The 24,305-nt window shown below is 41.6% G+C and overlaps 1 protein-coding gene and 1 pseudogene across 1 annotated transcript in view; one reads left to right on the top strand and one right to left on the bottom strand.

Annotated features, from left to right (window-relative positions):
• Positions 1 to 24,305, bottom strand: part of LOC119901268 (G2/M phase-specific E3 ubiquitin-protein ligase-like) — a 175,634-nt gene that overhangs the window by 48,947 nt on the left and 102,382 nt on the right. The window lies entirely within an intron of this gene.
• Positions 6,565 to 22,386, top strand: LOC119901263 (annotated as a pseudogene).

Consider the following 24,305-nt stretch of genomic DNA (forward strand, 5'->3'; position numbering starts at 1 on the left):
ATGCTGTACAGTACACAGCTAAAACATTACAGATCAATTTGTTACAAATGAATAACTTACCACTGAAACTCTTGCTCCAGTCTAGGTTGCGTAGTTGGTTCGGGAACATGTACAACTTAACCGAAGCCCTAGTTACTGGCATGTCAGAACCCGCCCTACTCTGCTTCTGATTGGCTAGTAGTCCTTAACTAGGTACTGCGCATGTGCAACTCCCAACAAAGATTGAATAGAAGTGAGATGCTTCACTTGGTAGCTAAAACGGAGCGTTCACCACACAGGGTGAAAAGAGGTGCTGCAGCAATGTGCAGTATGACATTTTTAGAAAATGAAACCAAATAAACCTTTTCTGGTACAACCCCTAAATAAAATTATGAACCTGAAAATGAGCATACTATGACCACTTTAAAAATAATGAACAAGATGAGAACCAAGGAAAATATTTTTTTTCCTAATCAGATTTTTTTGTGATTCCATACCTGTTCAGGGTTAAAAAAAATCCTACAATTCACTCATTTTTATTTATATTTTTTATTTTTATTTTACAGCATGTCCACTGTAGTAGACGACAGGATATTTTGAGTACGAAAACAGACACATTTGGTAGATACAAATTTTACCAGATTATAGAGTTTTTTTAACTAAGAATACATACATTTTGGGCTGTAAATTGACTATTATACAAGAATGCAGACATTTTGATTATAAAATAGACACATTTATCATTCTTAAACACTTTTCCTTACATTTTGCAAATATATCTTTACTATTCAATCCTTCTATTGGTCCCCTTTAATCCTTGAGTTATTTGAACAATGAACATAGAACTAATGTGAAACTGATTTTTTGGGGATTTATTTCTTCTGTCAAACTGAATCCAATCTAGTTTTTCTTCACTCTTCATTTTGTTCTTAGTATGTTCTTTGTTAGTGGTGATAGTCCTGGAAGCAATTTCTCTTTTTGGTAATGCAGAGGAACATCTTGCATTTGGTACATCTCATGTACGTCTTGCTCTTGCAGCCCTTATTTCTGCATGCTTGGTATCCATCATCTCAGGCATGTGCATGGCTCCTAGTCTGCACACAGATGGCTTTGGTTGTGGGATCCTCATTTTAGATGGTGGCTTATACTCATCCTCACTCTCTTCACAGCTGTTATCCAGTTCCGGACTCTCCAACAGCTCTTCAGCTAGGACTAATTTGAAGTCCAGGTACTGATGTGTGTTCTTGGATGCTCTGTGCAGAGCTTTGCTGTCAGACTTGTATTGTATCCAGGAGTTTGTGATGGCAACATCAAAGAAGTGACTGATCACACGCGATGTCCATTTCTTGGTCCTGCTTGACATACGATAGAAGCTAAGCATGCGATCACAAAGATCCACGCCACCCATGTTGTCATTATACTGCTTAATTACTGCTGGTCTTTTAACCTGGACCATGTGCTTTTCTTTCTTGGACCATCTGGTACAGATGTCTTCTGGGTCTTTCCCATGTACAGTGGATGCCATGAGCACTGGTTTGTTGTCGAACCATTTTGTGATGGCCAGCTCAGGACTCTTTCTGGCCACTGACACTGATGTTCCTCTCCCCTCTTTTTTCAACTGTTTGTCTTCTGGCAGCTGGCACAGCTTTGGGACACGGTTCTTCATTATAGTTCCAGTTGCAGGAAGGCCCTTTGCCAGCAATGCATCCAATAGATCTATGGTTGTGAAGTACCTGTCGAAGAATATGTGGCTTCCTTTTGGAACAGATTCAACCATGCGTAGAACTGCTCCAACTCCTAACCTTTGGACTGTAAAGGTATTCTTCCCTTGGTAGACTTCAAAATCAAGCATCAGACCATTTGGGGATGCGAGGACAAAGACCTTTAGGCCAGTAGGGTTTGGCTTGCCGGGAACATATTGCCTGACTGGACAACGGCCTGTGAATGGGATGATTTGCTCATCAATGCAGACCCTCTCTGGTTTTGCAAGGCTGAGACAGCCTTGCCGTACACGATCGAGTATTGGCCTAACTTTCCGAAGAATATCTGCCTTCTTTGTTTCCTCTGTTACAGCCAGGTCATTGACAATCTTGAGGGAGTTTCTTATCCTGAAGAATCTATCCCTAGACATTTTGCTACTTATGACTGGCACTTTAGTTTTTTTGGCCCAAAACATTTTAATTCTGGGATAGCCAAGGCAGGCCATGTGGACTGAAATGCCAAAGAAGATTTTTATTTCTTGTGGCGTAGTGTTCATACACACTCCTCTGCTTTGCAGCTCTCTTTGATTTGTGTATGTTGCCAAATCTTCAAGGACCTTGTTGTCAATCTACTGTGAAAAGTATTCAATTGGACTCCAGTCTGCACGTGTTGTAGGGTCATCTTGACACACAGGAAGCCCAGGTAACACAGGTGCAAATCTGATATGAAGGGAAAAAAAGATTAATAAATGATAAATAAAAACAGTTTATATACTCAATGCAGCTAAATTTAAAATTGTGGAACTGCATCAAACATACATATTACTCCTGGCCCACAGGGGGCGTCGAGTTTCCTGCTCATCCCTGTCTGTGTCTGACTCTGTGTCTGCATCTGTCCCTTCAACTGAGCCTTCTGCATCATCTTCATCACCGTCTTCTCTCACTGGTTGAAACTCATCCTCATCTCTCTCATCATCTGACAACTCTAAATCTGAATCTCCCTCGACTATTTTGTAAAGAATTCTTTCTGCTTCAGTTCTGTTTCCTATAAAAATGTGGAGTCATTATTTACATGAAGATAGTCCTGATGTCCACTATAGTTGACATTCATAAAATGGCAAATTTTTCAAAAGATACATAATGTATTTGCTATCAGAACTAAATATATGATTCCTAACACCTTAATGAACAAGAAAATATATGATTATCATAGTAACAAAACCATAGACAAACAATATTTGACTCACCTCTTATCTTTCCATAAAATGTGCTTGTTCCTATGCCGTCCATTTTGGATTGAAAGATGGAGGGGGTTCCCGGCCTCCCAGCCAATCAAATAAGTTATCATTGAAAAGCCCAGGATGTCCTCTGTACAGTACAGCAGGAATTAAGAGACTAGCACAAAAGATTTAAAGGAGAGGGATGAAACTCAAATGTCCACTACGGTGGACATAAGTCAATGGGCTGGGTCTCAGGCAGTCCAGATAAAATCAGGATATGCTTTCTGATAATAGTGTGTTTCAGAAGGGACTAGCATCACATAGTTGACACAGTAGGTGATAATTAACTGCTTCATGCAATGTTCAAAATGTATTAACATGTTTATGCATGTCAACCAACTGCTAGTAAATATATTGATTCCTTAAAAACTTACTTGATGTACACCACCTACAAGCAACAGGAAGTAAGCCTTGTATGACAATCATCATTTGATTTGCTGGAACATGACCACACGAAGCAGACGCAGGAAGTGACATTTAACTCAATCCGTGCAGTGTCCAAAGTGCATGAAAATTCAGAGGGACATCATCAGCAAACAAACAATTACACAGAGGTATGATAACATGCAAACTAGGGCGAAGGAGAGAATAGGAGAGGCTGGATCTCATGGGGGACAAAGACTTGCAGATGCGGCACGCCCCAACATGCCGGAGGTGCGAGGGCCAGCTCATTGCTGCTTGTAGCTTTAATTTCAGCTCTCCCTACATTGCTTCCTGATGTTCATGTATGTTACTTGATTAACTAATTTAATAACAAGCTACCAACATTTTTGTTTTTATTTGTAAATTTTTTGTCTTTATAATTGAAATCATGTATGATTATGATTACTTGTGGCAGAAATACACTCATCAACATCAGGAAAAAGAAGTATCAGATTGAGTGCAGCGGACCTGGAGACAATCACTGCTCAGGGCATCTCCCGTCCTGAAAACCAGACCAAAAGGTCACCACAAGCAGTGTGATCGAACCAGAAAGAGAGGAAAGCAATCAGGTATAAGAGGTAAGATATCCCAGGTCAGAACTAAGTCTGCTCGCTAATGTCCAGTAGCAGGAAAATAAAATGGATGTTTTTAATTAGTTCTGTCTCATCGTTTGAGTTTTGTCTTTTTATGAAACACAATTAAAACAGATTATATGATAGTACATGTCTGTGACTATCAGTAGCAGCAGATATAATAGTTTAACATGAGATAATAAGTAGATGTAGTCCAAACAGCAATGAGAGCAGTACATGGGGTATAGACTGTATATCAAGGTCATGTTTGCCCAGGGGAAGAACCAGTGATCTTAGCTGGGAGCAGGCGTAGAGCTTGATGGGATACTATATTAAGAAGCTGCTAAAATAACTACTAATATAATTGCACATCAGAAAAGGGTGTCTTAGGATCGATGTTACCAGATAGCCCAGTTAAGGGACCAAATGCCTGTGTTTGACAACAAAACTATCAATATGTGTGAGTGTGTTGTAATACTGTGGTAGATTGTTAGAGGCGCATTACCAATGTAACATGGTACATAAAACTGTGCTAACTATGACTGTCGTATGGGAGGCTGATTTTTTAGTTTTATATTTGAGTAAATGTAGATTTTTAAGGTTCAAAGTTCAAGGTTAATTTATTTGCCATTTTACAGCACAGGGCTGCACAATGAAAGGTAAGTTATACATACATATACACACATACACCCTGAAAGTATGTATTTGTATGTCAGTGTAAAGTTCCATTTAATTCATTTATGGTGCAGTGCTGAGGATGAATTGAGTCTGCTCTGCAGTCTGGTGGTGTGGCAGCTGAAACTCCTATATCTCTTCCTAGAAGGCAGCAGGGTGAACAGGCTGTGGCTGTCCTTTAGTATCCTTTGGGCTCTGCAGGCAGATCTTCTGTGCAGTTTGAATCACCCGCTACTGAGCCTTCCTGTCCTGGGCCGTGCACATCCCATGCCAGTTAGTAATGATTCCAGTCAGGATGCTTTCTATTGCTCCTCTGTAAAAGCTGACAAGAACTTTGCACAGGGATTGTCCTTCTTAAGCTTCCTTAAGAAAAACAGGTGTTTCTGAGCTTTCTTCACCAGCATGGAGATGTAAGAGGATCATGTCAGGTTCTCTGTGATGCTGATTCCCAGGAGCCTGAAACTGTTCACCTGCTCCAACTCAGCTCCACTGATGTAGACAGGAGCGTGTGTCTTTTTCTTTTTTTTTACATTTAGTCTACATTTATTGTATAAAGAAACAGTACGGTGTGTTAAAGATGTAATCCTACTGATGAAGCTCCAAAAATGGTTCAGAGTTTACTCTTGGAAACAGCAGATGATGAAACTATCTCACCACATTAGTGGCTGTTCTGTAGGTTTCCATCATATCGCATGGTGTTAACAACCTTTGAGATGATTGAAATCAACATGTTTCACCTTGTGGCTTAGGCTCACTCACTGAATGGAGTACCATTCACATTTGACTTTCATTTTCAAGCTCATGAAGGGAGCTCCATTGACTAGTGATGACATTTTGCATTTTCTGTCAAAAATCAGTACATACATACAAAAAAACTTTTTATTCAAGGGCCTTGGTGCATAAGTTTGCTGCCTTAATTGTGTGCCCCATGGGCTCCAACTTTCCTGAACAGCATCATTATATGCCCAGAACCCAGTAGTCCTCCAGTTAAGTAGGTCATAGTAATTAGATTAATTATAACTCTTTTAGAATATGCAACTGGTACACAACAAAAACTAGAAGAATTGTAAATGAAGAATTGTTAAAAGATTTAATATGGTGCCCCTCAATGATTTAAGGCCACAATATTACATAATAATGTAGGACTTGAAATGGTTGATTTTAGTGGTGCCAATCACTAAAAAGCCAAAAAGTGAAATGCAGTGAACCTGGGGCCCCTGGGGCTCTGAGGGCCACTTTGCCCTGTTGGTGATCAAGACTTGCTTCCTCAACCCCATCTGGGAACAAAGACCCATGATTGAGAACCTCTGACTTTGCATGCCATTGATAAGTGTTGGTGTGCTCTCCTGTTTATTTCTTTCTTTTTATCATCCATCCATCCATCGTCAACCGCTTATCCTGCGTACAGGGTCGCGGGGGGCTGGAGCCAATCCCAGCTGACATCGGACGAAGGGGGGGTTACACCCTGGACAGGTTGCCAGTCCATCGCAGGGTTCTTTTTATCAAATATTTAAAAATAATAATAATAATGTTTAATACCTTGCAAGTGATTTTCATGTGCAAAGACTGCAGTTCACAAATTACCTTCTTAATTATGACAAATCTAGTACTGTATACATTTTTCATCATATTTGCTTGTTTTAATGGTTATAGAAAGTATGCATGTGGACAGCTCTTGTATGTGTTTATGTGTATGTATGGGCTATTATATATGTTATTTTAGCTCTCAGATTTTAACATGTCCCAATCTGAATACATAGGCCGATAAAGTATGTACACTCACATGAACACACAGGAGCCAACATAGTTTCAGAATTTATTTGTTGAATTAATTTTTTGCATCTCTTTTAGCAGACAGTCTTAATTATACATTCAAACACTCGTCATATTATGTATCAAACTGATGTGAAGTGTAAAGAATGGTGTGTTGTTTGGCTCATGCTGATGCTGGAGGTCACACTCCTGCAGTCCTGTTGTTCACCACATCACAGTGTTCATATTGGTCCAATATGCAGTCCAATACTGCAGCCTTTTTGACAGGGAACGCGCTTCCAAATTTACCCTCCCGCTGCGCTCGCTCACTGTACCTTAAAAAAGCGCGTGCGCGGCTGAAGGTCACTTAAACACAAAAGGCTTTCAGCGCTGCGGTCCAATATAGCGCATGCGCGCTGCCGGAGGACTGCTTCACAGACCGCAATATGGCGAGAATGCCTGCCAGCGGAGACACGGAGCAGGAGCAGATGAGCTGCCCCGAGAGAAGAAGGGATGAGGATAATGAGGAGGACGAAGAAGATGAGATCCAGGAGATCCAGATCACCGGGGAGGAGGAGGACGAGGAGTCCGATAGAGATGGTGTGGAGCTGGAGTGGGAGTCAGAAAACACAGTGCTGGACTCCAGCGGTTCCGCCGTGGAGACACAAGCGGTCGTTATGCGGAGTATGGACCGAGGAGAGGAGGAGGAAGAGGCGGACCGCTTCAGCAGTAGCATCCCCGCTGGGCTGGAGTCTCACCTGGAGGGAGACCTTCAGCGGTCAGAGCGGAACAGACTGAGCGAGAACACCCGCCTGGCCACCCGTTATGCGGTGAGGATCTTCAGGGAGTACCTCAATGAGAAGGACCAAAGTCCAGACTTTGAAACTCTGGACAAGGAGGCGCTCTGCGCGGTGCTGCGCTCCTTTTACGCGGAGGCGCGCTCCAAAAGTGGACAGTTGTACAGCAAGTCATCCCTCATCAGCATCCGGAGCTCACTGAACCGGTACCTGAACGAGCCGCCCTACTGCCGCACCTTGGACCTCACCAAGGACCCAGAGCTGCGCAGCGCCAACCTCACTCTGGCAGCAGTCATTCGGAGGCTGGAGGAGCAAGGCGCCGGTCCCGTGGTGCAGAAGCAAGCCATCACGCGCTCGGACCTGCGGAAACTATACGAGTCCTCTGTTTTCAACACAGACACGCCGTTCGGGCTGCTCAACAAAGTCTGGTTCGAGACATGTATGTATTTCTGCACCAGGGGTCGGGAGAACCAGCGGGAGCTGGAGGAAGACTCTTTCGGCCTGGCTGTGGATGAGGACGGGAGAAAGTTTGTTTATTTTAAAGCTCTCGGACCGTACCACAAGTCTCGCTCCGCCGCCTGGACCAAAAAGCGTCCGGACGCCGACGAGGACACCTTGCCGCGGATGTATGAGACGGACACGGAGCAGTGTCCGTATGCCAGCTTCGTCCGGTACGTGTCTAAACGGAACCCGCTGTGCAGGGCGTTCTTCCAGCGGCCCCGGGACCACTGCTGCGCGAGCGACGTGACGTGGTACGAGAACAAAGCCATCGGTAAGAACCTGTTGGGCACGAGGATGCAGATGTTGTCGCGTGCTGCCAAGCTCTCCAAGACCTACACCAACCACTGCATCGGTGCCGTCTCCATAGCAACGCTCAACAGCATCGTGGGCGCCGCGGGCTCCAGGCCAACGACGACGCTTTACGTTGCCTCGGAAACGGTCAACGGTCACGCGCAGTCTCACCTCCAGCTCGTGATTCCGTACCTCCACCGGGTAACAGACGCTGCGGATGTGAAGCCGCACCGGACAACGACAACAACGGCAGCAACAATCAACACATCAACAACAGCAGCTGCCAGCAGAGCCAGCGCGGAGGAGGACCCGGAGGCTCCGTACGCCAAGAAGCTGTGCGTGCGCCCCGGGACGGAGTCGCCTGTGGAGCGGAACGAGAGCGAGCCGGAGCCTGCGAGAGCCAAGGAGTCCCATATTCATACACAGCCCGCCGTCCGGTCCCCGGTCGCTGTGCCCACGCAGGTAACATAGGAAATGTGATAGTTATCATCTTCAGCAGCAGCTCGTGCGTAAGCTGCGCCGCAGGCAAGTCAAAACATGGAGTCCTGTATGAGTAACACTGTGCGGATAAGATAAAGTCCATACGAGTAGTGAAGCAGTGTAACGTGTCTTTGTGCACATATATTACATTACAGTGTAGGAAACATCAAAGTGTTGATGAGAGAGATGAAACAGTGTGTAAACGGATGATTTTTTTTTGTTGTAGAAAATATTAATATTTGTTTGAATGTAGTTTTCCCATGTTTAGTGGTAAACCACAGTGGAAATACATAGCCTACTGATGATTACTATTTTTGAAAGGATTACACATTTACAGGCCCTGTGTGTAGCCTATTAGAAAATCCCTCACTTATTTAAACTTGAGCCAACAAAGTCATTTAATAGATGCTGCACTTAGTAAAGTAACTTCATCTATGTGTAATGTGAAAGATGTTGCTGGTAGTTACACCCACACAGAAATATCACCCAACTCTGCAGTCCTCTTCAGCTCTACAGAGCCTTTAGCCTCAGCTCAGTGTTTTGTTTATGCTGCTCAACTTTACTGCTTGGATCCACTCTCATATAGAGGACTGATTCTGACAAATTCAGAAATACATAGAGAAATAAATAAATGCTCAATAAATAAATAAGCATCCGATTAAATGCACAAAAAATAAAGTAGATAAATAAATATAGGCAGTAATTAAATTATACAATGACACATAAATGTATATATCTTTACTTATTCACCTTTGTAATAATTACCTTATTATTTATTGTCCGTTATAATCTTCAACTTTATTTATTAATTACTTATTTTTTAAATGTATTTATTATGTGTGTTTTAATATTTTTGTCTGTTTTATTTTGCCTACATTTATTTATCTACTTTCTTTTTTGTGCATTTAATCGGATGCTTATTTATTTATTGAGCTTTTAATTATTTCTGAATTTGTCAGGATCAGTCCTCCATAATCTCACAGCCCTCATGAACCTTACTTCCAGCAGCAGCAGGCAGCTGTTTTCAGTGAAAAAGCTGTAAAATCTCACTGCACTACCTGCTCAGTGCTAAACAGCAGACAGGCACAATAAGAGACTTGCCAGTGTAAAAGTAAACTAGCATGAAACAATTGGAGCAACTAGCAATACCTATCTCTTTAGATAGGTATGTTTCTCAGGAGTTCATGGAGAGTTCCACCATCAACCACCATCTTTTTAGCTCAAAAGTAAAGTGGATGTTAGATTTTTATTTATCAGGTGGCCAGACACACAACTACAAATGAATGCGAATGTGTCAGTGTTGTGTTTACATGTTGTTCTCCTGTCCCAAAATGGGCAAAAAGTTATTTAATGCAGCTCTATTAACCTAAGCAAATATTACAGAGGGCTTAATGTGCCCTGCTGATAAAAATTTGTATTTTAGGTTATATATTTGTCGGACCTATGGGATTACTGTTCCATCAATACAGTCTGTCACGTAGGTGTCTCCAAGGCTACCTTTTCAATGAGCCAATCGGGGGAGAACCAAACTAAAAGGAGAATGAATTTTGGATTTACATTCATCAGACATGATTTTAAAAGAATGCTGATGCTGCTGATGTGTATGCTGGATGTGTACATAGTGTTTGTTAATGTGTTTGCTCCGAAATTTTGATGATATAAGTGATATTTTGTCAGTGTTTTGTTATGTTAATGTTAATTCATATAGTAAAGATAGTTACTGAAAGCTGCAGGCGAGCTAACGCGTCGGCTAAATGCAGTAAATGTACCGTGATCATGTAACGAGCGTGGATTAGTTCAACCTGCAGCTGATAAAACTATTACTGTAATGTTGCAGTAGGGGTTTACCTGAGTTTCCACTATATTGTGTGAAGCTGTCTCCCTGTCTGTCTGTAGCCGCTGTCACTCTGCCTTTTTTCCGGGAGGATTGTGCCGATATGCGGCTGGCTGCGCTGAACGAAGTAACGTTACGGAGTCGGTGTTGATCTGCCTCTGAGAGGGGAACGTTGAAGTAACAGAGCCTGAACATGTCTGAGTGAAAAGCCACAGCCTGCATGCTGGTGTTCCTGCGTTTATTGCAGGATTTCTGTATGACAGTGTCTGTGTTTCGGATTATGCTCGCTCATGAGTTCAAGCGAGCACACTTACAAGCACACACCTGGTTGAAATCTCAGAACCACACCGCTAGTGGCCGCTGAAAACTACATAATGCCCCTTTAAAGTAGTTTAGAACAGTCCTCACACAGCCAGACTTTTGAAAACTCAAGTCGCAGACTTGAGGTTGACCTTGCATGAACAGAAGACAATAAAGTACAACTGAACAGGTTTGAAGAGAGCAGTCTGGAACAGAATTAAAGAAAACAGCACAAAAGTCTAGAAGAGAGCTGAGTGAGAGCCCAGGCCAGGGGACCTTTGTTTCCAGCCTGTCAGGCACTGGCCTCATACCAGACTGCCAATTGCTTGCCAGGCACCTGGCATTGTAAAGAAGCCTGCAAGGCAAACTAAAATAGCTGGTGCTCTGACAGAGCAAAGCCATATCTATGTGCCTGACAGGCTGTCCTTGTATTTATTTGCTTCCTGTAAGGCTTCTGGCATTATCTGCTAGTCCTGAGGCTGCCTGGCAGCTATGATTCTAAATCAGCACTTCTCTAAAACTTTACCTACTGGGTTAAGCCTGCCAGCCCTCTCACAGGATGTCACAGTGTAGAGTGTGATTTGGCTCATGTCAGAGGAAATGTAGCCTTGGAGACAACTGCCTGACAGACTGTATTGATGGAACAGTAACCCCACAGGCCTGATAAATAAATAACCTAAAAAACTATTCTATATCAGCAGGGCACATTGAGCCCTCTGTAATATTTGCTATTGGTTATAGAGCTGCATTAATGCTTTTTGGCCACTTGGGGACAACAGAACAACATGTAAACACAACAGATCAGTGGTGAGGCCCCTGCCACACAGAGCACATCTTATCAGTGGGAAGGAGGCTAAAGAGACAAGACCTCTAAAACAACTCATACAAGTGTTTTCTGATCTGCCCCCATCAGCAGGAGCTGTGTCGTCATAACCGTTATGAATCCCTGTTGATACATAAGTATTTTGTTAAGGTTAGGGAAACCGCATGGTTTGGGTTAAAATGATTACTTTGTTCTATAACAATGTCACCAGACTTCCTCCTTTGCTCCCATCATTATTCCTTCAGCTGCTCATTTGCTTTTACTTGAACTTTGCTGAAATGTCTGATGCTGTCATTTTCCTGTGGGGACAGTCTGTAGAGAGAAGGCACTGTCTAATGCTTTCTTCACATAACTTTGTGTCTCTACCACATTGGTGTAATGATAATATAAATTATTATCTTCTATTTAAATTGTGAACTTACGTAGTCCCATATTAAAATACCAACTGATGCGGGACAATTTCATCAGCTGTGAATAATACTAATAATTCTACTATTGCTTTTATACGTGTACTACCACTACTATATGTGTCTATGTGTGTGTGTGTTTTTTTGTGTACCAGGATAGCCGTGGCAGCTGCAGCAGTATGTCGAGTCAGCAGCTCGTCTCTTTGTCTCCTGTGTCTCCTCTGGGCTCCGCCGGCATTCCCACACCAGCCAAGCTCACCAAAACCAACGCACCTGTCCACATTGATGTAGGAGGACATATGTACACCAGCAGCCTGGCCACCCTCACCAAGTACCCTGAGTCACGGTAAGAGACGCACATCCACAATGAAAAAACAATCCTTAAAATACCTTGAACTCCTGAAAACGCCCCGAAAATCTTACTCTAAATCAAGGTATTTGGTATGATTGTTGTCGTGTCACGATGGTTGTCAACCTTAATTTGTCCATTCATTTGAAAAGGCAAAAACTAAACCACTAGAGCAGGGGTCAGCAACCCTCCTGAGCCACATGTAGCTCTTTAGCCCCACTCTAATGGTTCCTTGACTTTGTCACTGTTGTAGGCTTAAAGTCATCCTTTAGATACTGAACCCCGAATTGCCCCTGGCGGCTGTTCCGCCAGTGTATGAATGTGTGTGAATGTTAGTTTCTGTTTGAGCACTTAGGCTCAGTGAGTGAATGTTGGATGCAGATGTAGTGTAAAAGCGCTTTGAGTGGTCGAAAAGACTAGAAAGGCGCTATACAAATACAGAGCATTTACATTTACATTTACATCCTAGTCAACTAGTATCCTAGTATTCAAGTATTCAACTGTAAAAACATGTACACTGGATCAAAAATTTCTTCACTTTCTCAACTAACATGTGCGTCATCATGCTACATCCTGCTGCCAAACTCTATAGCGTATAGTGTCTTCAGTGGGTAGGCTGTTCTCCTCATATAGCTATGGATTCTAAATCCAAAAAAAGAAAAATCTCAGAGAACAGAAAATTTAGCAGTGTGTGGGTAGATTTGTATGTTTTCACCACCACTCCTGCTGGCTTACCAGAATGTTTGAAATGCGGTACTTGAATACTTTTATAAATGCACCAAGACATTGCATTGGAAATACAAAGTTACAAATAATCAGAAATAGCCTATAAGCATACTGCAGCCACCTTGTGGTAAAACATTTGAATAAATAGACACATTAGTAATATTGAGGAGCTAATTTAGACAATAGGCTGTGTAACCTGCATTTAAAGGGCTTTTATGCAGCTCCAAGCAGGTTTATTTTTTTCTAGCCAAAAGTAGCTCTTCAGATAGTAAAGGTTGCCGACCCCCACCCTAGAACATGAAAATGAAAGCCCTTAAATAACTAAGTCAGGAGATTTCAAGTAGTTTGTCACTTTTACATAATTTGCACATTATTTGACAAATCCAGTCATTATCAAATGAAAGTGTTATAAAGGTAAGCATTTGGCTTTACAATTACATTAGGGGTCTGAATTATATCCAGGTGCAAATTAATAACATTTTAAGGGACTCAGGTTCAGGTATATAAATTGTTTATCTGAGATTTGGGCTAAAATTACTTACAAGTACGTAACTTTTGACTGTTTTAAACCCGTAGTTTTCACTTCACTGATAGCACACATGGTCATACTGGCAGAAAGAGGAAAGTACCCATACACCAATCCGCCATAACATATTAACCACCTGCTAGTCATAAAGTAGGTCTCCTTTTTGCCGTCAAAACAGCCCTGACCCGTTGAGGCCTGGACTTCACTGTGTATGATGTTCCCACATCCTTTTTTATTAGAGCCAGCATTACATTTTTCAGCAATGTAACCTTCAGTAGCTTGTCTGTTGGATCAGACCGCAAGGGCCAGCCTTGGCCCATGACCCTGTCACTGGTTCACTGCTTTTCCTCCTTGGACCACTTCTGATAGGCACTGATCCCTGCAGGCCGGTTTGGAGATGCTCTGACCCAGTTCTCTAGCCATCTCAATTTGGCCCTTGTCAAAGTTGCTCAAGTCCTCCTTATGCTTTCCCATTTTTACTGCTTCTAACATATCAACTATAATGACACCATGTTCACCCACTGACAGGTGCCACTGTAATGAGATAACAAGTGCTATTCACTTCCCCTGTCAGTGGTCAGAATGTTATACCTGATGGGTGTATTTCCACCCTCCACTGGTATCAGAATACAGCAGTGGATGATGGGAAATAAAGGCTGCTGCGGCATCTCTGTCACTATACCTAATACATTCAAATAATATTGAAAATTGGCTGTGTGTACTTAAAAATCTGTCAACAAGTTCTGAACATGGAGCTGCTGCAGTACATTTTAGGACATCTGTGGCCAGCAGACATGACAGCCTCCCCAACATTTGGTTGGTATTTGATGAAGAGCCTCTCTGTTTTTTTCGTTTCTGGCAGGATTGGTCGTCTGTTTGATGGAACGGAGCCCATAGTGTTGGATAGTCTAAAGCAGCACTACTTTATCGATCGAGACGGCCCCCATGTTCCGCTACATACTTAACTTCCTCCGGACCTCAAAACTCCTCGTCCCTGATGACTTCAAAGTGAGTGTCTGTCTAGAGCTTTGATCAGGTACTACCACAGTTAATTAATGCAGCGTGTCTGACCAGTCCCAAACCAATAAACAAAGACTGTCAGAGGGAGGAGACTATAGACCACTTACAGAAACTATCAGTAACAGTAACTAGAGTATACTGTTATTCTTTGAGACCCTGTCAGTGAGCAATGCCTTGCTAACAAACATTCCTTTGTTATACTGTTGTATATAAGTCACATCTTTTCTTTACTGTAATAACTTTCTATATACTTGATGCATTTTAAAGCTACTATGTGTAGATTTTGTATGTGATTATAGCACCCAAGGTGCAGACACTGAGCACAGGAGACAAGGTACATTTTTAACAGTTCATTCAACAACAGGTGGAATTTGAGTTGGGCTGTAGAAGAACAGTGTGAACAGGGGCCAGACAGGTTGCTGTGGCATATCTTGTTCCAGGAAACAGGTTGGCTGAGGATCCGCGGTGTGTGATTGTTGGCGTGCATCCCAGAGTCTTATAAAGTAGAGAAAGATAACAAGTGTTACCAAAACGAGTTGACAACAAGAAATAACTAGAAATGATAGTGTCTAGGAAACTAGGGAGGCGATGTACAGTACCACAAGTGGCACAAAATAATCTGATGATGAGTCGCAGGAATTCATCACATTCACACAAACAGACAGGAGGGAAGGGAACACAGAGGAGACAGGCCAAAAACCCAGAGTCACAGCCCTGGCTATAGCAGGCATATGTTTTGTTTGTAGAAAAATGAAAATTAATGCAGTCTATTTGTTGCTTTCAGCCTTTGTACTTCCACTAAAGAGGAACTAAAGTAGACAATTTTAAACTACACAGAGTGGCCTTAATTATGCATTCAGTATGTCAGCTGTCAACTGTTTAGCTGCGGCAACCTCAGGGTCTGAAAAGTGAAGCCAAAGCAGAGTGCATTCTTTATATTGGCCAGGAGGGGGGCGACTCCAGTGGTTGCAAAAGGAAGTCAGCTTGTATAGATGTCTATGAGAAAATGAAAACAAAAGTGGTTTCAGTAGTGGCAGGATGATGGGGAGCAGTGAGAGGGACAGAGAGTGCATGAGGAATCAGAACGCACAGTAGCAAATAGTCAATAAAAGTAAAGTAATAAATAATTGTAATGGTTGTGGTTATAATACAAATATCAAGAAAAATGAATAATAGCAATGCTACTGATAGCAATAGTAATGGTTCAGGACTCACCTGAGCCAGCCCTAACTATAAGCTTTATCAAAGAGGAAAGTCTTAAGCCTACTCTTAAATGTGGAGATGGTGTCTGCCTCCTGAACCCAAACTGGAACCTGGTTCCACAGGAGAGGAGCTTGATAGCTGAACGCTCTGGCTCCTAGTCTACTTTTGGAGACTCTAGGAACCACAAGTAACCCTGCATTCTGGGAGCGCAGTGCTCTGGTGGGGTAGTAAGGTACTATGAGCTCTTTAAGATAAGATGGTGCCTGACCATTAAGAGCTTTGTAGGTAAGAAGAATGATTTTAAATTCTATTCTGGATTTTACTGGAAGCCAATGCAAAGAAGCTAAAACAGGAGAAATGTGATCTCTTTTCCTGGTTCCTGTCAGAACACGTGCTGCAGCATTCTGGATCAGCTGAAGAGTCTTAATGGACTTTTCGAGCTGCCTGATGATAAAGAATCGCAGCCTAGAAGTAACAAATGCATGGACTAGTTTTTCAGCATAATTTTGAGACAAGATACGCCTCATTTTTGAAATTTTACGTAGGTGAAAAAAGGCGGTCCTTGAAATTTGCGTAATGTGAGACTTAAACGACATGTCCTGATCAAAGATAACTCCAAGATTCCTCATAGTGGTGCTGGAGGCCAGGGCGATGCCATCCAGGGTAACTAGATATCTTTAGATAATGCTTCTCAGAGGTGCTTGGGGCCAGGTACAATAACAGTTTAGTTGTTTAGCTAACTGATTGGTTTCGTCTGGCTTGAACGATAGATATAATTGGGTAGTGTTGGAGAAACACTACTTTAATAAACACTTGTTCAAAAGGGCAACATCCTGTTATTTAGCAGGGGGTGAAAGTCTTTTCAGAAAGAGTTGAATTCTTTTGGTAGATTGACCTTTTCTTCTGCTTTAAAGAAAACACAGACAACTTCTTACTGATTAAATGAGGGCACTTATTTATAACTAATACCTAATAATTAATACATTAGGAATAATAGAGAAAAGAAAAAACAACAGATGAATAGCAGATACAGATGAAATAAACCTGATCTTATTGGCAATAGTTAAGTGAAGTATGTGATCTAATGGTGAAAACACAATGTTAAAACACTAACGTAACCCTAGGGCACTTAATCTCTCTAAATGGGAATTAATATATTATTCAACCTCACCTCCTTTTCACAGCACCTGCTGTTTTGAAGCGCTGGCAGAGACGAGATGCTCCAGCTGGCTTTCCTGCGTTGTGTGCAGGATTCAGGCCACCGTACACCGGGGGTGCAGTAACACTTTCAGCTGACTCCTGACTCCTGTGGAGCAGGTCAGGCAGCAAAGATCCGGGCCAAGATGTTGCGGGTTTCTTCTTTTCCAACTTTAGTTGCGTTAGAACACAGAGCAAGCTCCTTTTGAGAATGTCAGCTACTTTCAAAGCTAACTGGTACTCAGGTACAGCTGTGGTTTCCTGGGTTACAAGTTGGTTTGTCAAATAAAATACATCTGAGTACACCAACTTCTTCAGCTAGGCTACGAATTGCGTTTGTCAGATAAAACCAAAAAACAGAGAAATAGTGGCGTATAACTTGTGAGACTAGCAGAAGTGCTTCAGCAGAACTACTCTAGGTTAAAAATGTACATCGGATAATTAGCTGCTGTAATGAAGAATTGAACAAATTTAACTGGGTTGAATTTAGAGCAACAAAGATATGCTACCAGTTACATACAAGCACTGGAAACTGGAAATGAGACAATACGCTTACATGTCCTTTACAGTCTATGCTGCTACCTAAGGTTTAGTACCTCAGCTGTTTACTGATTGACTGGCCAAGTATACATTAAATGACTATACACAAATGTGTGCAACAATGCTAACAATGTTACCATTATTTGCCTTGACACAGTACACAGTATGTGCTATGCCCCAAGGTGGGAGTGGATATATCACAGCGGTGACTATAATATTTCCCTTCAACCTTGACCAGAAATATTTATGCCACCATGTTAGAATACTGAACTCACTGGAATGATGTTTTTACATAACTAATAAACACACATTTTCAGCAACCATTACATACTTTACAAATCATTCTCTCCAGCTTGGTAATTTGTGTGCTCAATAACCTCTTAACCTTGTGACTGTCTTCATGTTTACATGAGAGTGCACAAATGACACAAGTGAGAGAAACCTCAGACGATGTACACTTAATACGAGATGATTCTAGTTGGAGGAATCCATGAAGCAAATGATCACAAGTCTGATAGAAGCACCCAAGGAGTTACTGTGTGTGTGTGTCTGTGAAGTCGCCTCTTTCTCCTTTCCCTGCCCTCAGTTCCCTATTGCATTCTCATTAGATTCTGCTTATTCCTGTGTCAAACTCATCACCAAGGTGCACCAACTATAAGCACATCCAGTTTTTGGATGCAGTAAAATCAAACGTCTCGCAGCTCTCAATGTCAAAACCCAGACCACCCGTGCTGACAAGTCGTGTAGTGTGTAGTCTGCATTAAGCTTGATTTAGTCATTTATGCCCTCAAATTATCAATATGTTGAAATATCAGTCAAACAAATGAAGTCTGTTCTGCATAAAGGTGGGAAATTTATCTCTGTGTGACAAATTGTGGTGATTATTGTTATTATAAGTAAAATCACATTTGGTGAAAGGAGTTACTCATGACTGTTATTGCTATTTCTTTTTTGGTTTATGGTTACATGTGTGTATTTGTGTGTGTACCTGTGTGGATGTGTATTTGTGCATGCGTGTGTATTTTTACAAGCTGATCTTTTTTTGCAGGAATACTCACTGCTGTATGAAGAGGCCAGTTTCTTCCAGCTGGCTCCTCTGCAGGCCGAGCTTGAGCGCTGGAGGACTGAACAGGAATACAGGGGAGGGTGTTTGGAGTGTGAGTGTGTCATGATTCACGTGGCTCCAGAGCTTGGTGAGAGGATCAGCATGAGCGCCCACTGGGCCGTGATCGAGGAGGTTTTTCCAGAGGTCAGAAACGTCATGTCCAATTCTTTGAGCACTAGTCGGAACCAGGACTCCACACACATCATTCGCTTCCCACTCAACGGCTACTGCCACCTCAACTCTGTCCAGGTACAAAACACACTCTGGGTTCAAATTTCAAACACAATGTTTGTAAGCGATCAGACAGTAGTGACTAAACTATTCAGTGGTAGCCAGAGTAGACAAACCAACTCCAACAGAGGCCCAGGTATTAATGAACATCTTAAAGCCAAGAGTAGCTCTGGGCCAAAAAAAGGTAAAAACATAGCTGACATTGTCAGTCTTCATTTAATATCTACTGGGTTTTTGGTCTCAGGACTTGGTCACACCAGCATTTATAAACGCAAAATACCAGACAAAAATAAATTAATTCCAATTAAATCATGTGATCAGTAAATGCATTGAATCAGATATCGCAATCACATTGATGTGAAAATAGAAAATAGGGAACATATTTATATTAGCTGTGTCACACCATCCAATTTGATATACTGTAACCCTGCTCTGCCATCGTATGGGGGTATTACTGTACCAATATTCTTTGCAAATGTGTATGAAGAGTTGTGTATCTCAGTCCATATGTGTGCTAACATGCATAAGATATTACATGTGTAAAATAATCTGATAATATGTATGTAAAAAACCTGTAAAAATACAGTACCCTGGGAGGAAATTTTGAGGAGCCACATGAGAGCAAGCTTGGGGAATATCAGTCCGTCGCTCTTGAAAGCCAGGATGGAGAACCTGGAACCTTGTGCCTTCAAAGTAGACAAGCCCAGCAGATGAATCTGAAGGTGATGTGGGCTGGATGCATCCCACTTAGTCCTGATGGTGAAAACCTAAAACAGTCAGAGAAAACATGGCCACCATAGTCTGAAGGTAGATTACCTTCACTGCTGTCAAGCGAGCGTTGCTAGCTAGTTCCAAACCAGGTGGCAAATGTATTCAAATGTGACGCAGACTAAGCGACACTAGCCTAGCAATTAGCAGAAGTGTGCGGTGTGTTGTCAATGAGACAGAGGAATGCAGGAAATTCTTCACAAATGTGCTGGTTATTCTCCTTGTGGTACTGGTACAACAGCTAGCTAGCCACCGCTATAGAGAATCCGACTGCTCTTTTCGTGGCGTAATTATGCGATGGCGGATGAAACTACAATGTTCTGAAGATGGACTATAAAAGCGCATCTCTGACACTGCGCCTGTGTTGTTTTAATGCAGGCCATCTAAAGGTGGACAACATCGTGGAATATTAGTACTTCATATTCAAAATAGTAAAAGGCCTAGGCTATAGGGTAGCCTACCAGTCACTAAATAATGGACAGGGTTTGAGAATTGAGAATGCTTGCTCACACTCACCCTCCTGCCCACCCATATTTATCAACATGAATCCCAATTATTATTATTGTTGTTTGTGTATTACAATGTTTCCCACAGAATGACAGTGTAACTGTAGAGAGAGAGAGAGAGAGAGACCGAGCAAGAGGAGGTGCTGAGCTAATATATGCGCTTTTAGAGAGTAAGAAAATGCGGTTAGCGTTGATAATGTGGCGGGCCACCACAAATAAATCAGTGTGTGGGAAACACTGAAATACTGTAATACATTACATTTACTGTAGAGGTCATCCAGCTTGATCAGGGTGTCGGCATCTGTGATTGAAGTAAAATCAATTTATGATATTGCTGAAGGCTGAAAATACATAACGTGAACCTACACGCTACAACATTATCCTCACTTTGATCATATTACAAGACCAGTAACAGCTCCCATGGGTCTCAGTTATTGTTGACAGTCCAACACACATACCTGTTATGGTATGAGAGAGAAAAGGCTTAATAGCCAGTGGTAACTTACATGGTCATCAACATCCTTTATCTGTCGTGGTCGGTGATTTCTTTTTTTTATTGTTGTAGAAAATACTTTAAACAATCCGAAACATAAAATGGTGTTGAAACAGCATCGGATTACAGCAAAGCCAAAAGAAAGAAGGAAATTGTGAGGCATATTCAAGTATCATAATGTGCTTCTGTATTGCAAGGATTTTGTTAAATATAAATTGATGGATTTTATCCTTTGAGTTTGAGAACGTGTGTCGCTTTAAATGTTACCGCCGTAAGGAATTGTGGGAATCTAGAAAATACAATGAAAGACAGTTAACACACCCAAACACAGAAAACACAACCAGATACACACATCACAAACTAATACACAACCACACAGAAACAAGCACGTACAGGCTAGAAATAAATTTAGGATATCTGGAATCACGTTGAAAATAAAATCATGCAGTTTCTCACCTACTCAAAGTGGCATATTCATTTATTTTCACAAGACATATATTCTTCTCTAACTATTCTTCTTGTTTTATGTGGTAGGAGATGAGGGGCAATTGTTTTTTTGTTTGTGTATAGCCCTTAAAGGTGGATATGCTTACATGCTGAACTTGTTTATTCTAATGTACTCTAGTATTTTGTTGATTTTAATAAAACAATTATACAGACGATAGAAGTTGTACTTAAATTTGCAAAACATTGCCTCTAGCAGACTTGACTTAACTGCAGCCTGTAAAGGCGCCATTAGACAGTGCAACAACAATCGTGTAAGTTTATTGCATGTCACACAGACAGCGAGATGGTGTAATAAATGTCAGATTGAGCGATGAATGCATGTTGAATTGTAGCTCTATGATGTGAAGAAAAGTATTCGAGAGCAGAGCCTCAAGATGGCTCTTACAAAATGTCCCACTGGCCAGTTTATTAACTTGATTGTATATTCTGATTAGCTGAATTCTGATTTTATATTTATATTTTATTTATTTTTTAAGTTCTACTGATGACAAAATTTGTGCAGCTATTGTTTTGCTTTACTTGACTTCAGCCCTCCCCTGGAGAAAATGTGTAAATGTATTCCTCAAAGGCTCCATCTCAAATCTCATCCTTGTGTTGCTTTTGTTTCGTTTGTGTGTGACTGCAGGTGTTGGAGCGGTTACAGCAGAGAGGGTTCTGGATCACAGGTTCATGTGGCGGTGGAGTGGACTCTTCCCAGTTTAGTGAATACATTTTACGGAGGGAGGGCCGAGGCAGCAGACACCCCCCGACCCTCATCCGAATCAAACAGGAACTCATGGACTGAACACAGAGTAAATCATGGATGTTCCCCTTTGTGCACACATATCAGCAACTGTTATTTCTCAAACCGAGAACAGCTTCACTTCAGCATGAAAGGAGTCAACAAAATGACCAGATAGAATACACATGATATCTTAAGCTGCAGAGAAAATCCACTACATAGGTGACTGACATGTCAGTGTATCTTTTACTTTACTTAACAGTTGCCAGATTCATTTCAGACAGTAGTATCATTACAGTAAAAAATGAATCCATCATTGCAGGGATTTGCAGGGGATCATGGGAATGTGATCCCAATTTTGAGGTACACTAGCATTAGCATTTCTATTAATATGAAATGGAAGCTAGTACTTGCAGTTAGGATAAAATGTTTTATTATGGGACAATTGTAATGTTATTTATTGCGATAATGTATATTTCTTGAAAATTCAATTGAGAAACCACTGCTAGATAACGTAACCACATGCTAATGTATGGTTTTGTCTAATCCACTGAATTAAATACTGAAAAATCCAGGTACTTCATCACATTGATGCAAAAATTGTGTAAATCGCTACTGCCAGAACAGTCCTGCTCAGTGATTTCCAACATGGCCCACATTGGCCTACCACCACCAGAGATATATAAGGAGAGCGACTGCAGTAAACAGTATGCCAAAAACTTTAACAGCTGACATATTTCCATTGTTTAATGGTATATATACTTGCCAAACCCTACCATTAGTCATCTTACCACGGTCTCAGACCACATGCTGAGGTTGGACAATTTGCCACATATATAATGCATGAACTTTAACGATGCTGATATTTACTAAATGGTACAAAACCCCAAATAAGACTCCTAGAAGCTACTGTATGTTTGGGAACTGGCTGGTGGCTACAGCTCAAACTGCATGGTTTTCACCAGGGTTTTTCTGCAGTTAACAGATGACTGCATACACATACACGTGTAAGAATGTCCTCTCAAGACTTCTTTTATAAATTAAAAAGCATGGACAGATTGATACTTGAATACTGGATTTTTCTGAAATGTTTTCATGAAGTGTAGACACACAGTACATCTAACAAAGACCTCAGCTGTCAGGAGCAAAGAAAAAGTTACTGTCCTGCTGGTAGGAGCGATTTTATCTTTTGGAAGACAATGACAATTACATGGTAAGTTGTGGTGTTCACAGAGAGCACAGACCACTCAGCATCTTCTTTAACGTGCAGGCTGCACATCAACAGAACACACTATTTGTATTTCAAAGGTCTCCTAATATTGTTTTAAAAACAATCTCTTTCCAGCCAAGGCTACTGGTTATAATGTACTGTATGCTGTATAATTGCTGTACATGTTGCAGTGTATAAATCTTTTTTTGCATGTGCGGTCACATTGTTTTGTAATATTTGCAGAGATCATCAGTTATTTTTACCTGGAGCAAGTCTGACATGATTGCATGGCCCAGCAACCCGAGCCAGCGTTATTTCTACATCATGGCTTTGTTGGTGTTTGAATTCTTTTTGTAACATTGGTTTGAAATGTAACAAAACTATTTGAATACCATTTACTGCATTTCTGCCCGCTTTTATCATATTTTCACCTACTTAAAAACAATACATGGTTAATAATAATAATACTAACTTTATTTGTATAGCACTTTTTAGTGCTGTACAATAAAACAAACATCCATACTAAAAAAAATAAAATAAAATGTTAATGACATCCCATTCAAAATCCATAGAGTTTAATATGGACCCACCCTTTGCAGCGGTCTACAAGGTTTAGGAGTGTATTCATGGGAATTTTTGACCATTCTTCTAGAAGCGCATTTGTAAAGTTAGGCACAGATGTTGGACGAGAAGGCCTGGCTCGCAGTCTCCGCTCTAATTTATCCCAAACGTATTCTATCGGGTTGAGATCAGGACTCTGTGCAGGCCAGTTACGGTCTTCACACCAAACTCGCTTATCCATGTCTTTAGGGACCTTGCTTTGTGCTCTGGTGTGCAGTCATGTTGGAACAGGAAGGGGCCATTCCCAAAAGTTGTGAGCATGAAATTGTCCAAAATGTCTTGGTATGCTGAAGCATTAACAGTTTCTTTCACTGGAACTAAGGGGCCAAGCCCAACCCCTGAAAAACAACCCCACACCATAATCCCCCCTCCACCAAATTTAACACCTGGCACAATGCAGTCAGGCAAGTACTGTTCTCCTGGCAACCGCAAACCCAGACTCTTCCATCGGATTGCCACACAGAAGCATTATTCATCACTCCAGAGAACACGTCTCCTCTGCTCTAGTGTCCAGTGGCGCCGTGCTTTACACCACTGCATCCGATGCTTTGCATTGCACTTGGTGATGTAAGGCTTGGATGTAGCTGCTCGGCCCTGTAAACTCATTCCATGTAGCTACGCACTGTTCTAGAGCTAATCCAAAGGCCTGTAGCTATTGACTCTGTAGAAAGTTGGCGACTTCTGCACACTGTGTGCCTCAGTGCTCTTTCGCAAATGTCTGTAGAAGTAGCCTGCATGCCAAGGCTTGATTTTATACACCTGTGGCCA

The sequence above is a fragment of the Micropterus salmoides genome, unplaced genomic scaffold, assembly GCF_014851395.1.
Source record: "Micropterus salmoides isolate LMB-PRFRI ecotype aquatic unplaced genomic scaffold, ASM1485139v1 Ms_hic_scaffold_13, whole genome shotgun sequence".
Classification (NCBI taxonomy): domain Eukaryota; kingdom Metazoa; phylum Chordata; class Actinopteri; order Centrarchiformes; family Centrarchidae; genus Micropterus; species Micropterus salmoides.